Below are 15,090 nucleotides of genomic sequence, written 5' to 3' on the forward strand. Positions count from 1 at the left end.
AGTTCACTGAGAAGAGAGTAATAGAAGGAGATAAGATTGGGAAAGGAGTCAAGAGGGAAATCATAACAAATATGTAAGCTGGTGGGGGCACCTGAGTGCCTCAGTTGATTAAGTGTCCAACTCTTGATTTCAACTGAGGTCATGACCTTATGGTCATGACATCAAGCCCGTGCTGAGTGGGGAGCCCGCATGGGATGCTCTCTGTCCTTGTCTCTCTGCTCCTCCCCTGCTTATGCTTGCTCTCTCACTCTCTCTCCAAATAAATAAATGAACATTAAAATATATATATGTAAGCAAGGGAACATGGAGAGGGGCAAAAGTTCTGGATTTTATCCTTGGATAGACAATGAGGAAACATTGGAGAATTTTGTGCAAGAAAGTGACATGTTCAGATTAAAATGTTTAAAAAAAATATCTCTGACAAAAAGAGAAGAAAATGAACTGGAAAAAGTCTAGACTAAAGGAGGGCAACTGACAAGTGGACAGCTGTGGTAATTCTTTGTGATAATTAAGAGCTGATAGCAATATGTGACATTTTCCACTTTAACTTCAGTGGAAAATTTAATTATGTAAGAAAATTCTAGAAAATATGAAAATATATTTATAAAAGTTGATTAAGTAAAAATGCTGCTATATTTATCTCTTCATCTCACAGCCTAAAACACAGATTAAATTATCATGTTTTATCATTGATACAATATCAGATTAATTTTTAAAATATGGAACCAATGGGAACCCTGAAAGGAAAACCATTAAAATTTATCCAAGAAAACTGTTGAGTCTTTGGGGTGCCTGGGTGGCTTAGTTATCTGTCCGCCTTTTGATCTCAGCTCAGATCTTCTCAGGGTGGTGAGCTCAAGCCCCATGTTGGGCTCCATGGAACCTACTTAAAAAAAAGAAAAGAAAACAACTGAATCTTTAACATTGGAGTCTGTCGTTAAGGACGTTTTATAGTCATCTTTCCATTTTCATCACTTCTTTCTAAGCAATTGCATTTATCCTTAATTATTATCAAAAATTAGCAATTCAAACATCTTTGCTTCTAGGCAAGATCTTTCCTCCAGATTCATATACACAAGTAGACTTGACATGTCTACTTGTACATTCAGAAGTATCTGTGTGTCAAATTCAAATAACCAAAATTGTACTAATTATTCTATCTCCAAATCTAATGAATGGTTCCACCAAACCCACAGAAATATGGACATCATCCTTGGCCTTCCCTCCTTCTTATCTATTTTTTCCAATAGTAAATTCTATCAAATTTTCACCCAAAATGTTTCTCAAATCTTGCTACTTGCCTCCGTCACCATTACCACCACTCCTCTGTACTTCAAGCTATCATCATTCCTTATTTCAATCATTCAGTGGCCTCCTAACTAATTTTCTCTCAGACACTCTTGCCCCTACCCCCATCTCAATTTATTCTTCACATTCAAGCAAAAACAATCTATTCAATATGCAAATCTGGTTCTGGCAAACACATTCTTCAAAGGCTTCTGATTGATTTTAGGATTAAAACCAAACTCCTTACTAAGGTTTGTACTATCTGGCTTCTCCTACTGGCCCACTCCTTGTGTGTGAAAGTGTCAGTCATCTTATCTCCCATCACATGGCTTTTGTACTTGCTTCTCCCTCCACCTGACATCCTTCCCTGGTGCACCATCCACCCCCAGGTTCTCCTGGTTAATGACTACTCATCCTTTGGATCTTAGCCCAACCCACTCAGTTCCTTAGGGAATCTCTCAGTTCTGATTCTTCAGAACATGCCAAATCGTTTATGTACCTTTTCCCTAAAGCCTTGATCACAGTATAATGTATTATTTTCTGTTTGATTATATTTGTCAATGTCTGCGCCCCTAGATTACATACTCCAAAAGGCAGGGAGTAGCTGTGCACAGCACTGTACCCCAAGTAACTAGAACAGAGCATAGAAATTTTATGCTCAATATATATTAGATAATGAAACAACCATTTGGAGAAAGGAGATTTCATAATGAATGGCACCGAAAAGCAAGAGGATGTTATTAAGTCACTTAGCCTCGTGGATGTCAGGGAAAATAAAGCAAAACAGAAATCTGGTTTAGAGTATTGAACATTGGTTTAGTGTTAGTCCTAGCTCTTATGGCATTCAAAAGGTCTCCAGTTGAGGTTTAGAAATTAGATACCAAATCATTGATTTATAATAGTTTGGGCTCAAATTAAACAATAGCTGAATAATAGATTTTAGTAACTTTTCTTCCTTTTAGAACATCATCTGATCTATGTAATAACTACATTAAAAAAGATCTCACTATCATACATTTATGGAGTAAGGGACCTAAAGAAGTGGATTCTGAGACTTTTTCACACTTCTGGAACACTTGTTTGCAGAAAGCTGAGTGTTGATAACAGCTTAATAGATCAGGCAGCTACACAAGAACCTAGCACAGGCGGTATGTATTAAGATCTGCTTTGGGGGTGCTGAAGGGTTTTCTCTTTTTTGAAATGTGAGATCTAAAATAATTTGGTTTTTTGCCTCTCGCCACTGTTCTCACTCCACACTTGCCGTTTTACATATGATTATTGAGTTGACCCGAAAGGCTTTTAGGTTGGGAGGTGCAAGGTCAGTGTCCCTGCCATGTCCCAATCTCCGTCTGCACCTACCTCAGATGTGTCTTTGTACTATCCCTGCTGGACACCGCACCTTTCCATAATTATAAATGTCTGTTTTCAGTCACTTCAAAGCTTTCCCAGCACTGGGAGCCCTCCTTCAAAGCCTCTGCATTGCTGAGGAACTTCTGTCATTGACAGGAGGTCCTGCTTTGAAGTTTTTCATGCCATTTATTGATTTCCCCCCTTTAAAGATGTTCAGATTAGAAAATGCTTCACCCCCTTTGAAAATGTGCATATTTTCATGATGGGGAAGGGTTAATCCTTTGAAGATATTTACATTTTATAGCAGTGTCCTTATATGAAGAAATTTGACATCAAATATGCCACATGCTTTGTGGCGCTTTCCTTTTCTCTGCTGGATCCTTCAAGACCAAGATCCTCCCAATTTAGTGTGTTGTTGGTTTTTATATTATGCATTTGTTCCTTTTTTATGCAATGCTAAAGGAACTCAATAAATGTGCTGAAATGAAAGAACTTGCATAATTTAGAAAAGACCTTTATTCCAGTTGTTTATAGAAGTCTTCTCAAAGTTGGGGCCCTTTTAATGTTTGGGAGTGTTTACAAAGTTTCCTTGATCTCCTGACCATCTGCAATGTCCTAATATACATAACCACCAACAAAGGTTAGCTTTGAAAATTAGCTCTATGTTATCTATAAAGTGTGTATTTCAAGCATATTTTCCTTTATGTGTATATGCTTAAGCCTTAGATTCCTCATATTTTAAAAAAGAGAATAGGGAAACCATGCAGATTAAACTAAAACTTGGCACATAAAGAGTACCTCACACATAGTCAGTGAGCTATGCCCATGGCAATTAAGTGGCCCAAATCAATTAATCTAATAATGGATAACAGCCTATGTAATGTTTCAGATATTAGCTTCAGGATTGTCCCTGCTGATCGGAACTACATTACCTGCCCCTCTGATTAGCTGATTTCAGCAATTCTACCACTTGAAATTTCTGTCATTTGGCTTAGACTTCAATGACTGTCAGAATAAAGTACTACTGGGAGAGGTAATACTTTAAGTTTTTCATGTAAAGGGAGATTCTGAGAGCATGTCTTAGTGATGCAAAGAAATGAGAAAAAGAGAAAACTACTCAAGAGGAGAAAAAGAAATGGGGAAATTGAGGGATGAAGAGGCTAAAGGAGGACTCCAAATGTGAACTCTCACACAGTTCTTTCAGGTTAAAAATAGACGTAGAATGCGAACACACACACACACACACACCACCCGTGAATCCAACGTGTAACTATAATAAGTAGTGGTATAATACACTGAAGACAGGCACTAAATCTAGAAAACAAATATAACACAAAAGGAAAATAAATATAACCGGGGTGAGTTTTGTTACCCTGTGGACTTATAAACTCATATGAAATGCAGTCCAGTTGGCAACCAGGAATCATATATGACCTCTCTGTATATAATAAAAATTAAAGTGGAGCGATTTAATTTCAGTGTTTGGATAATAAGATTGCCATCAGAATGCCAGGCAAACAGTTTCATTTTCCTGGATGGCAGTGATTAAATCGATTTCTCCAGCACTCTAAATGTATTGCTTCATTCAGTAATTTAATCATTCATTTATTTAATATTTATACAGTGTCAAGGAAGTACAAATGGCCAATAAACATATGAAAAGATACTCAGCTTTACTATTCATGAGAACAGAGTAAATGTAGAGAACATGAGGTACATATTTTATCCAGTGGGTGCTTAATAACACTGAGGGTTGTTAGGGGTGGGGAGGAATTCGCATTCTGATATATTGCTGATAGAACTGCAATTCAATGTAGATTTTTGGGAGGCAATTAGAAATATATATGGAAATGGAAATGTGTTTATCCTTCAATCTAGAAAATTTTTCTCTCAGCTTTATTATGGAGAGACACGGTGGTAATAGGAATAAACAAGAGGAGAGGAAAAAATGGAAAGAAAATTTACCTAAATATCTAAATAACCATCAACAGAGGAGTGCTTAAGTGACTTATAGGTAATCCACTGGATACCATGCTACTAAGCAGTTGAGCAAAAAAGTTTAACCTCTGTCTGTATTCCCTGACAGGAAAAGAGTTTTCAACCATTTGGAAGCAGAAATAAGCAAGTGGAAGACTAATGTGTATTGAGTGATGTCAATCATAAAAAATGCACAGAGTATACACTTTATATGTATTCTTTTGTGTATGGAAAAAGGGATAATGCTTACTTCTGCTCTCAGGCTGCATTTAGGGTATTAATAAAAATGAGCCCTTAATCTATAATTCAAAAAAGATTTTATGTTTATCTATTATTGAGACAAAGAGAAACAGAGCATGAGTGGGGGAGGGCCAGAGAGAGGAGAAGATACAGAATCCCAAGCAGGCTCCAGGCTCTCTGCTGTCAGCACAGAGCACGATGTGGAGCTCAAACCCACGAACCCTGAGATCATGATCTGAGCCACCCAGGCACTGCTAGCCCTTAATCTATATTGATTAAACATTATATGAAAAACATACTCTTTTTTTCTTTGTGTGATTCAAAATGAAACAAATAAAATTAAATATGTATGCATTTTATAGACCATCCTCTAAACAAGTTAATATACTAGATTCTATTCCAAATAGACAAACATTGAACTTGTCTGTTAGTCATTAAATGTGCATTTAATTTTGTGCAAGTTCTCCATTTGCCAAAAAATCTAACATTCTCTGTTGTTAATTTCTTGAAAGTTCCAAAGGTATATACCTTTATGCTTTGGGATTGGGTTTATCCAAATTACCCAAATTATGATGCCAGAGGTACCTTGCACACAAGGTGTATTCCTCAGTGTACATAATCAGTGGACACAGTCAAGGAATGTGCAGAACAAGCAAAGTCTCATGTATATTTTCTACCCACCGATCACCCAACAACTTCCCCTAACTCCAGAGTTGCCTAAGGGTCTACTGGTGCTAGGGCCCTAGAGGAAAAGAAAAGCTTGAAATATGGGCTTCTTGAGTACATTTTTGTAGATTATCTTCCAAATTCTTTCCCATTTCCTCAAAAGGAAATATTGGAAAATAGAGCAATGTATGTCCTGAATTGTATGTGTAACATCAAAATGTTCAGGTTTCAAAGACATTTCATGTCAAAGAGTCCTCCTCCCCTTTTCTCAGTCTTTCTTATGAGAAAAAAATATTTATTTTTTCCTCTCAAAAGAAACTCAATCCTTGACACTTACAGTTTCACTGCAAAATCAGAACCCCTGAAGTTCAAGTTGATTTTGAACATAGTACATTGCATTCCAATATATTGATTCTCTTCTGCAGTCTTGTAACTATAAAGAGAAAAAAATTACCTTGTTCATGAAAGAACAGAGTAGCTATTGATATAGACTGTTTTAACATATCTGGCCTTAACATCTATTATACAAGATGTATATGTTTTTTTATTAAGCTATAGTTTCTTTCAAAATCTATCAATTTTTGACATCTGTGGGATTTTTCCGTTGGATTTTAATTTATTTCCAACACCTGAATCTTGGCCTATACTGCTAGTCAAGCAGTACAGCTTTCTAAACTTTTTATTTTGAACATTAAACATAATTTTCATCTGGCCCATCCTATATTGTGGTCTTTATGAACAATTACTATCTTATTGTTTTCTCATTAGTGAATTTTGTCAAGGAGTCAATAGCAATTTTTTTCTCCATGTCATCTACCCACATTTTTTTCAGTGAATACATACTGGACTTTACTGGCCATTCTAATCAATCTTCCATTGTATACTACAATTATTTTATTCCAAGGAAAACATCAGAATATAATATTCTTAGGGAAAACCTGGATTGGTATGGCTATTTATCTTCAACTATGAGTGTACAAGTGATACCAGTGAATTAAGTCGTCCAAGATAAAATGTCCCATTAATATTTCAGGGAAAAATGGCTAAAAATGTTATAAAACATGGTCCTATAGATTTTTATCTACTAATAATGTATCTAGATTTCAATTTTTATAAAAACTGCACATATGTGAGTTTTTCTTTCTCTCTTCAAACTGAAAGTGACTTTATATTGTTAAACTACACACACTGCCAGTGTGTGCGTGTTGATTAGTTATTTACCTTTTATTTTTTCCCATGGACGAATGGAAAGATTTTTCTGCACGTGCTGCTGGCACTTCCCAAAATGTGTTGAGCTCTCTAGACTCCAAAATTTAAAACAAAACAAAATTAAGAAAGCCAAAAAATTAACAGTATCAGTTCTTAGCCTGTTAAAGTACATTTAGTGCATAGACTGTCAGTGGCTCTGATCATAGTTAGATGAATATTATGGCGTTTCTGTTCACCCTAATCCCCAAATACAGTCATGGGAGCCACCGCGTAGTTCAACAAAATAAGCACACAATCACAGCGTGTCCATGACACAAGCTGCTCCCATGGACTTGGGACAGGTAAACATGAAGGGATGGTTAGAGGGAATTTTCTAAAGGGTCTCATTTTTTGTTTGTTTGTTTCAGTTTTTTATTTAAATTCTAGTTAACGTATATTGTAATATTAGTTTTTAGGAGTAGAATTTGGTGATTCATCACTTACGTATAACACCCAGTGCTCATCACAACAAGTGCCTTTTTTAGACTTTATTTTTAATTTTTTAAATGTTTATTTACTTTTGAGAGAGAGAGAGAGAGAGAAGAAGTAGAAGAAGAAGAAGAAGAAGAAGAAGAAGAAGAAGAAGAAGAAGAAGCAGCAGCAGCAGCAGCAGCAGCAGCAGCAGCAGCAGCAGGAGGAGGAGGAGGAGATGCACAATCTGAAGCAGGCTCCAGGCTCTGAGCTGTCAGCACAGAGCCTGACATGGGGCTCAAATCCACAGACCATGAGATCAGGACCTGAGCTGAAGTAGGATGCTTAACCAACCGAGCCACCCAGATGCCCCAACAAGTGCCCTTTTTAATACCCATCACCCATTTAACCAATTCCCTGCCTACTCCCCCTCAAGCAACCCTCAGTTTGCTCTCTATAGTTAAGAGTCTATTTTATGGTTTGTAGAGGGCCTAATATTTTAACTGAACTTTTAAGTATCAATAGGAATAAGCCACCTGAGAGGAATGAAAAAGAAGAGATTCCAAATAAAATCAATGATGATATGAATATGCTGAGACCTAAGACAGAGGCTTTGCAGTGGAATCTCGAACATTTTCAGCATGAATGATAGAAAAGGCTCAAGGTAGTACAGGCTTGGGGCTAAATCATTACACAAACACCAAATGCCAAAGCATGGTGGGTGGGAGAATGCCTAAGCGTCATGCTGAAGAAGCTGGCCTGACCACAATGGAGAGGTGGTCAAAGACTTTAATCATAGGTGAGATTTAGTCAGATTGGTTAGAAAGCCATCCTGTTATCAGGGTAAATTCAATTCTTTCAGTTGCACAAGGAAAATGTATACAGAGTCCATCTTTGCTAAAAGTTTTCTGTCCTCACCCCAAGTCCAGGTCAGCAAATGTTACTGGCCTTAATCTCATGTCTAGAATCTGAGCAGTTCTCATTATGACAGCCCCTTTCAATGATCTAAAGCATAATCCCACCTAAGGATTACTGCAGTTGTATCCCAACTGGTCTCTCCACTTCTCACTTGCTCTCTTCTAGTCCAATCTCTGCAGAAGCCAGAATAATACTTTTAAAACCTACCAGACCATGCCATCACTCAGTTAAAAACTTTCCAAAGACCCCATTTCTCATGGAGGATAAGCCAAAGTCCTTATAATGGCCCAAAGGACCCATACTCTTCTTGTTGCCTCTTTTAGTCAATCCTGTATTATGTCCCAGTGTTTCTCATTCACTTTGCTCTGGCCACACTGGCCTCCTTGTCTTCACAGTGTTTGTATAAGTCATTGCTTCTTTTCAGAGTTTTCATTCCCCGATCTTTACTTGACTCTCATTGTTGCTATATTTAGAGTCTTTACTAAAAAACATTACCATCTTGGTAGGAACAGTTTTTACTACCCCATTTAAAATCACTAATCAATGTCTTAAAGTTTAAAAAGTCGGGTAAAGGACTTCTTGTTTCAAGCTCCAATGTATAAAGAGTTTGGAAGTCTTCCTTTATATCCTTATTTTAAGAAAAAGCTGAACAAATTGAGTAAAAAATTGGACCTATCATAAAACCAAGGTTCCAGGTGAAGGGAAGGAAATATTCTTCTCACCCTTGAAGTCTTCCAGTTGGACTAAGAATCAAATTTACATGAAACAGATTACCAGGAGAAGAAAAAAACAGCTTTATTACATGTGCACAGAGGTCCAAGATGGAAACGGAGACCCAAAGAAATGACCAAGGAAGGCAGTTTTTATACTTCTTAAGTACAAAGAATAGATCTCTGAGGAATTGACAAGGAAATTTTAACTTTGGGAGCTTCAATTAGTACAATGTTGCAAACAGAAGTTGAGCTCCGGTGTTTCATTAGTACAAAGTAACACAGGTTTTTATACAGCCTTCTGAGCTCTAAATTTCCAATTGGTGATAAGGATGTCTCTTTATTTGCTGATTCATAGAGAGTACGATTCACAGGGAGATTTATTTCCTGCTTTCAGGAGGACAGAGGAGGTTCTGAGTGCCCTTCTTATATAAGGTGTCTCTTAAGTAACTTTTATTTAAAATAATCAATATACCAAAGTGGCCCATCTTGGGGCAGCCTGCCTTTGGCCCCTACACAGGGAAAACCACCACTTCAAATTTTCTAGAGAAATTCATCCAGAAAGACATAACAGCTGCATCTGCTTACCTGAAGCAGAAGCTGTAGAAGCCACAAACAGGTAGGAATACGTAACTGCAATTTTGACAAATTGCTAGAGGCTGAGTATGAGCTAGCATGAGAAGGAGAAATTCCTGGAAGCCACAGTCTTACTGGAGCCTCTATAATTTATTAGCCTTTACCTCCATGCCCCCCACCAAGTTCTCACTGTGAGGATCTAAGAAAGATCCCTTTGTGGCACTGGTAAGATGAGGGGAACTGTCGTCATTTGTGAAATATGCCCAGGTGGAGATGTCTCCTAGATACTTGGAAACCAAATCCACAGCTTCCTCAGTGAAGAGGTTAGGACTTTAGGACACTTCTTAGGAGTTAGCATGACAAAGAATGTACTTAATCAACAGTGTGTGGAGTGTTTTAGGGAAAGTCCCTAGGAAACAGCTGAAGATCCATATGCAAGTGATTTATTGAGAAAGCTCTTCAGGGGAAATCTGGAGTATGGGAGAGGAAGAAGCAGGGCAAGGAAGGAGAAGAAACTATAAATGAGGGTCCTGGCTATGGGCTGCCCCTTGGGGTACACCCACTATGAAGTACTTTTGGATCTCTGCACAAGAGTCGAAAGTGCTTTCAATAACCCCAGGAAAGTCTTCTGAAGAAATGTGTAAATGACAGCCATAAGGACCAAAGCAACAGAGAAACCAAGGAATGAGTGCACAGAACCTAGAAGAAGGAAGTCAGGATGTGTGGGCAAGGCACCAACATAGCTGCTGCATGCTAGGGCTTTGAGATCATCCAAGAGAGTGGAGTAAGCAGTGGGTCAAGGACGGAACACTGAGCTAAAGAACGAAACTGAGGAAATAGGAAGAGATGTGAAAGGGCAAGAAAGAGGGGAGGAAGAGAGAGGACTCGAGTTTAACTCCTGGTTAACTCCAATAAATGGAGGATGTGAGAGTGTTCATTACGTATGGAATGATCTTTGGCTAGGGCAGTTTCAGAGTGATGATGGGAGCTAAATCCAGATGTGCAGCGAGTTTCAGAGAAAGTGAAAAGTGAGAAATTAGTGGTTTCCAAAAAGATTGCTCATGATCAGAAGGGAAATCAAGATCATAACTGAGGAGCTGAGGGGAGAATGGTGGGGGCTTCAAGATTGAGAGTGACTCCAGCATGTTTGTAAGCTGCATGTAACGCCAGAGTAAAGAATTTCCTAAATATTCAATAAGACTAATTGAAACAATGTTTATATATTTTGACCACCTCTTCACTCCTCACATGCTCTTCAGAACTCTGATATGACTGTCAGCATCCTTTCTGTCTTTACCTGTTCTTTTCCTACTTTTCCAACATCTCACAACCATCATGTTAAATCCTTTCTCACTACACAGGCTTCTAATCTATATACTCTGAGTACTTTATATAAATACAGATCTCATGTGGCATTTCCTATTTTGAATGGAATTTGTATCTATCTCTTCTAAACTGAAAGCTGTCTAAAAGCAGAAAAACATGCTCTTTCATAGTTTTATCCTCTTTGGTCACTCAGGAGACTATACATCACTCAAAAAAAGTCCTTTATATATTTTTGTTGAATGAATTAAATTAATGCTAACCATGTGTGGGGGTTGGACAGAGATGTGTTTAGTTTAGATATTTCCCTAATAACAAAGACATGGACTCTTTAAAACTATACAAAATCTTCTAGCTCTTATATTCACATTGATTATTTGGGGGGATGATATTCACTACATACTAATACAGTCAAGTATTTGGGGATTGAGTTTTGTTGGCTTTTTATAGTCTTTGCATTAGTTTTCTCTTGTTGCTGCACAAAATTACCATCAGCTTAGTGGTTTAAATCAAGCACAAATTTATTATCACATACTTCTATAGATCAGAAGCCCAAATCAGTCTCACTGTGCTAAAAATTTAGGATGTTGGCATTCCTTCTGGATACTCCAGGGAACAATCAATTTCTTGCCATTGACAATTTCTAGATTCTGTGCACATTCCTTGGATTCTTGTCCCACATCACATCACCTTTTCTACTTCTGTTTCCATCATTGCATGGCCTTGTTTCTGACTTTGGCCCTCCTGACTCTTTCTTATAACAACTCTTGTGGTTACATTGGGCACCCAAATAACCCCAGGTTATCTCCTCATTTTGAGATGCTTAGCTTCATCTCATCTGCAATGTTCCTTTTGCCATACAACATAACATGTTCATGGGTTCCAGGATTAAGATGTGGGCATCTTTGAGGGCCATTCTTCAGCCTACCACAGTCTTCAGGTTTATTTTATTTTTATCTTTGTTAGTCTCTGGGTTTCCCTATTAATACTTATATATAAAAATCATGAAATGATTTACTAAATTTACTAAAACCTATATTGCCAAATAAGGATAATACCAACTTTGTCAGTGAAATAAAGTTATACAAATCAACATTAATTTATTATAATATAGATTACAAAAATGAAAGTGACAACTATTTGAGTGATATGTAAAATTTAAACATTCTTGATTTCTAGGGTTACTTAGCAGAATGTACATGTTTTCTTTGTCCTCTGTACCTCACATTTGTTTTACATACCTACCTATCTCTTCTCTTTGTATATTATTATTTCATAATTTTAAACATGCTTGTCCATACTATGCAAGGATGAGGTTTAAGAAGTCTTAGGCATTTAGACTGGAAAGGGAATAAGGGTTACAATCTTCTCTCTATGACCTTTTGTAATTTATAAGTCCAAATGGACTGAACAACACTGAATAATTAATTCATGCTGTGTTTAAGCCCCTATGCTTGCATGTTTTACACCCTAATTATTATGAATTCCTTCCTTGTGCAAATCTTTGATTCCCCAACCTAAATCAGGTTAATACAGACTCATATGCTCCAATTATGGTGATATCTTTCTCTTAACCTTGGCAGAAGGAGCATTATAGTAGGTCAAAAAGTATCTTTGAGTTTCATTGAGAAATTAACCCATAAGGGAATTGTGTTCATGGTTGTAGTGTTAATTAGTTTCACCATGAACATATTTTGTAGCTTATTTAACATTCAGATGCTCTCTGCATTTAAATAAAAATATATGCCCTAATATGCTAAAACCAGTCAAATGTGATTTTTATTTAATGATTTTTTTTTCCTTGTGAATCAAGTAATTAGCACATTGTACATTTTGACTAATTAAGAAAAAGATAACTGTCACCACACCTCAGTGAGCCTTGCTGGTGGTGTTTCCAGTTCCTCAGTTATACAGAACTTGAGGAGTTACAACAGTTTCTTCCCTACATACTGAAAAGAGAAGGAGGTCAAGAAATACCTAGAATTGAAACCTGAGATAACTAACCCTTGAAAATATTCTGTCCAAAACCCATGGGCTACAATGAAAAAAAAAAAAAGGTAGATGGTTTGACATAAGACAAACCAAGGCAAATAGCTGTTAAATATATACTCTGCATATATTGTGTATCTCATAAGTCAATCTAATTACCAAGACAGCACCCTACAATGGTGTGTCCTCTAGAAAAGTTAAATGTATGTGATCAGCACGTCTACTAGTCTGATCTCATTTTAGAGGAAAGTTAGACAAGCCCTTATAATTATATAATGAAAATACAAATTTTCTAAATGCCTGGAGTAGTATACATATGCTTTCTTCTACCTTTTCTACAGAAAAGTAACTTCGAAGTAAGATTTCAGAATGAAACTGCTCACAATTTACAAGAATGTCTTCTTGAAAGTTTGGAACAATTTCTATTCTTGCATCTGGTACACAAAAATAAGATTTGAATAAAAAATGTAGAACTGAGCTTCTAGAAAGGTCCCATGAAATTTAAACATGGGGAATAGTAGTGACCACTCGTCTTACATCTTATGTTGTTTTATTTTGCATCTCTCCTTAAAAGGAAACATTGATGAAATTAATTTTCAATAGATTTAGATGACTAGTTTATACTGTCACTGGCTCTGGATGTGGCTCAAATTACTCCATTTTATTTTGAATAATTGCTAAAAAATCTTTTTATTTTTTATTCCATGAGGACACCAAGAATATAGAGACTACTGTAGTATTTGATTACTGTGATTTTAACGAGTGGTTGTAGTTATTGAACAAAATTAGGCATCATATTCTAATTAAAGCTAGTAACAAACTTTTGAGTAGCATATTGCACAGTGCTATCAATTCAAAGATTTTCACCAAAATGTGTCGTTAAAAATGCTTTTAAAAAGACATTTTTGGGTACCTAAATATGGACAGAAAATATTTTAGTGTATTTAAGTTAATGTGATATTTGTACATTTCAAGTGCAGATTCACATAAAATTTTAAGAAGCTAAATCATAAGAGCCCAGGGCCAGATGACTTCCCAGGGGAATTCTACCAGACATTTAAAGCAGAGCTAATACCCATTCTTCTCAAACTATTCCAAAAAATAGAAATAGAAGGAAAACTTCCAAACTCATTCTATGAAGCCAGCATCACCTTGATACCCAAACCAGACAGAGACCCAGCCAAAAAAAGAGAACTACAGACCAATATCCTTAATGAATACAGATGCAAAAATACTCAACAAGATACTAGCAAATCAAATTCAGCAGCATATAAAAAATTCTCTATCATGATCAAGTGGGATTCATTCTTGGGATACAGGGCTGGTTCAATATTTGCAAATCCATCAATGTGATACATCACATTAACAAAAGAAAAGATAAAAAACCATATGATCCTGTCCATAGATGCAGAAAAAGCATTTGACAAAATACAGCATCCTTTCTTAATAAAAACCCTTGAGAAAGGTGGAATAGAAGGAACATACTTAAACATTATAAAAGCAATCTATGCAAATAATATCATCTTCAATAGGGAAAATCTGAGAGCTTTCCCCTGAGATCAGGAACACAACAGGGGTGTCCACTCTCACCACTGTTGTTCCACATAGTGCTGGAAGTCCTACCATCAGCAATCAGACAACAAAAGGAAATAAAAGGCAGCAGAATTGGCAAAGAAGAAGTCAAACTTTCACTTTTTGCAGATGACATGATACTCTATATGGAAAACCCTATTGACTCCACCAGAAGCCTTCTAGAACTGATCGATAAATCCACTAAGTTGCAGGACACAAAATCGATGTACAGAAATTGGTTGCATTCCTATACACCAATATTGAAGCAGTGGAAAGAGAAATCAAGAAACTGAATTGCATTCACAATTGCACAAAAAACCATAAAATACCTAGGAGTAAACCTAACCAAGGATGTAAGAGACCTATATGATGAAAACTATAGAAAACTTATGAAAGAAATTGAAGGAGACACCAAGAAATGGAAAAACATTCCATGCTCATGGATTGGAAGAATAAACATTGTGAAAATGTCATTACTATCCAAAGCAATCTACACATTCAATGCAATCCCCATCAGAACTGCATCAACATTCTTCTCAAAGCTAGAACAAGCTATCCTCAAATTTGTATGAAACCACAAAAGACCCTGAATAGCCAAAGTTATATTGAAGAAGAAAACCAAAACAGGAGGCATCACAATCCCAGACTTTAGCCTCTACTACAAACTGGCCATCATCAAGACAGTATGGTATTGGCACAAAAACAGACACATAGACCAATGGAATAGAATAGAGAACCCAGAACTGGGCCCACAAATGTATGGCCAATTAATTTTTGACAAAGCAGGAAAGAGTATCCGATGGAAAAAAGACTGCCTCTTTAG

The 15,090-nt window shown here is 36.7% G+C and overlaps 1 long non-coding RNA gene across 1 annotated transcript in view; it reads right to left on the reverse strand.

Annotated features, from left to right (window-relative positions):
• Positions 1-847: 847 nt before the first annotated feature.
• The window catches only part of LOC115292794, a 53,678-nt gene continuing 39,435 nt past the window's right edge, over positions 848-15,090 (reverse strand). Inside the window, exons 3-5 of the long non-coding RNA XR_003909136.1 lie at positions 6,742-6,819; positions 5,858-5,953; positions 848-886 (exon numbers count right to left, since the gene is read on the reverse strand). This is a non-coding gene — a long non-coding RNA (uncharacterized LOC115292794). The remainder of the gene's footprint in view (positions 887-5,857; positions 5,954-6,741; positions 6,820-15,090) is intronic.

This window comes from Suricata suricatta, chromosome 5 (genome assembly GCF_006229205.1).
Source record: "Suricata suricatta isolate VVHF042 chromosome 5, meerkat_22Aug2017_6uvM2_HiC, whole genome shotgun sequence".
Lineage (NCBI taxonomy): Eukaryota > Metazoa > Chordata > Mammalia > Carnivora > Herpestidae > Suricata > Suricata suricatta.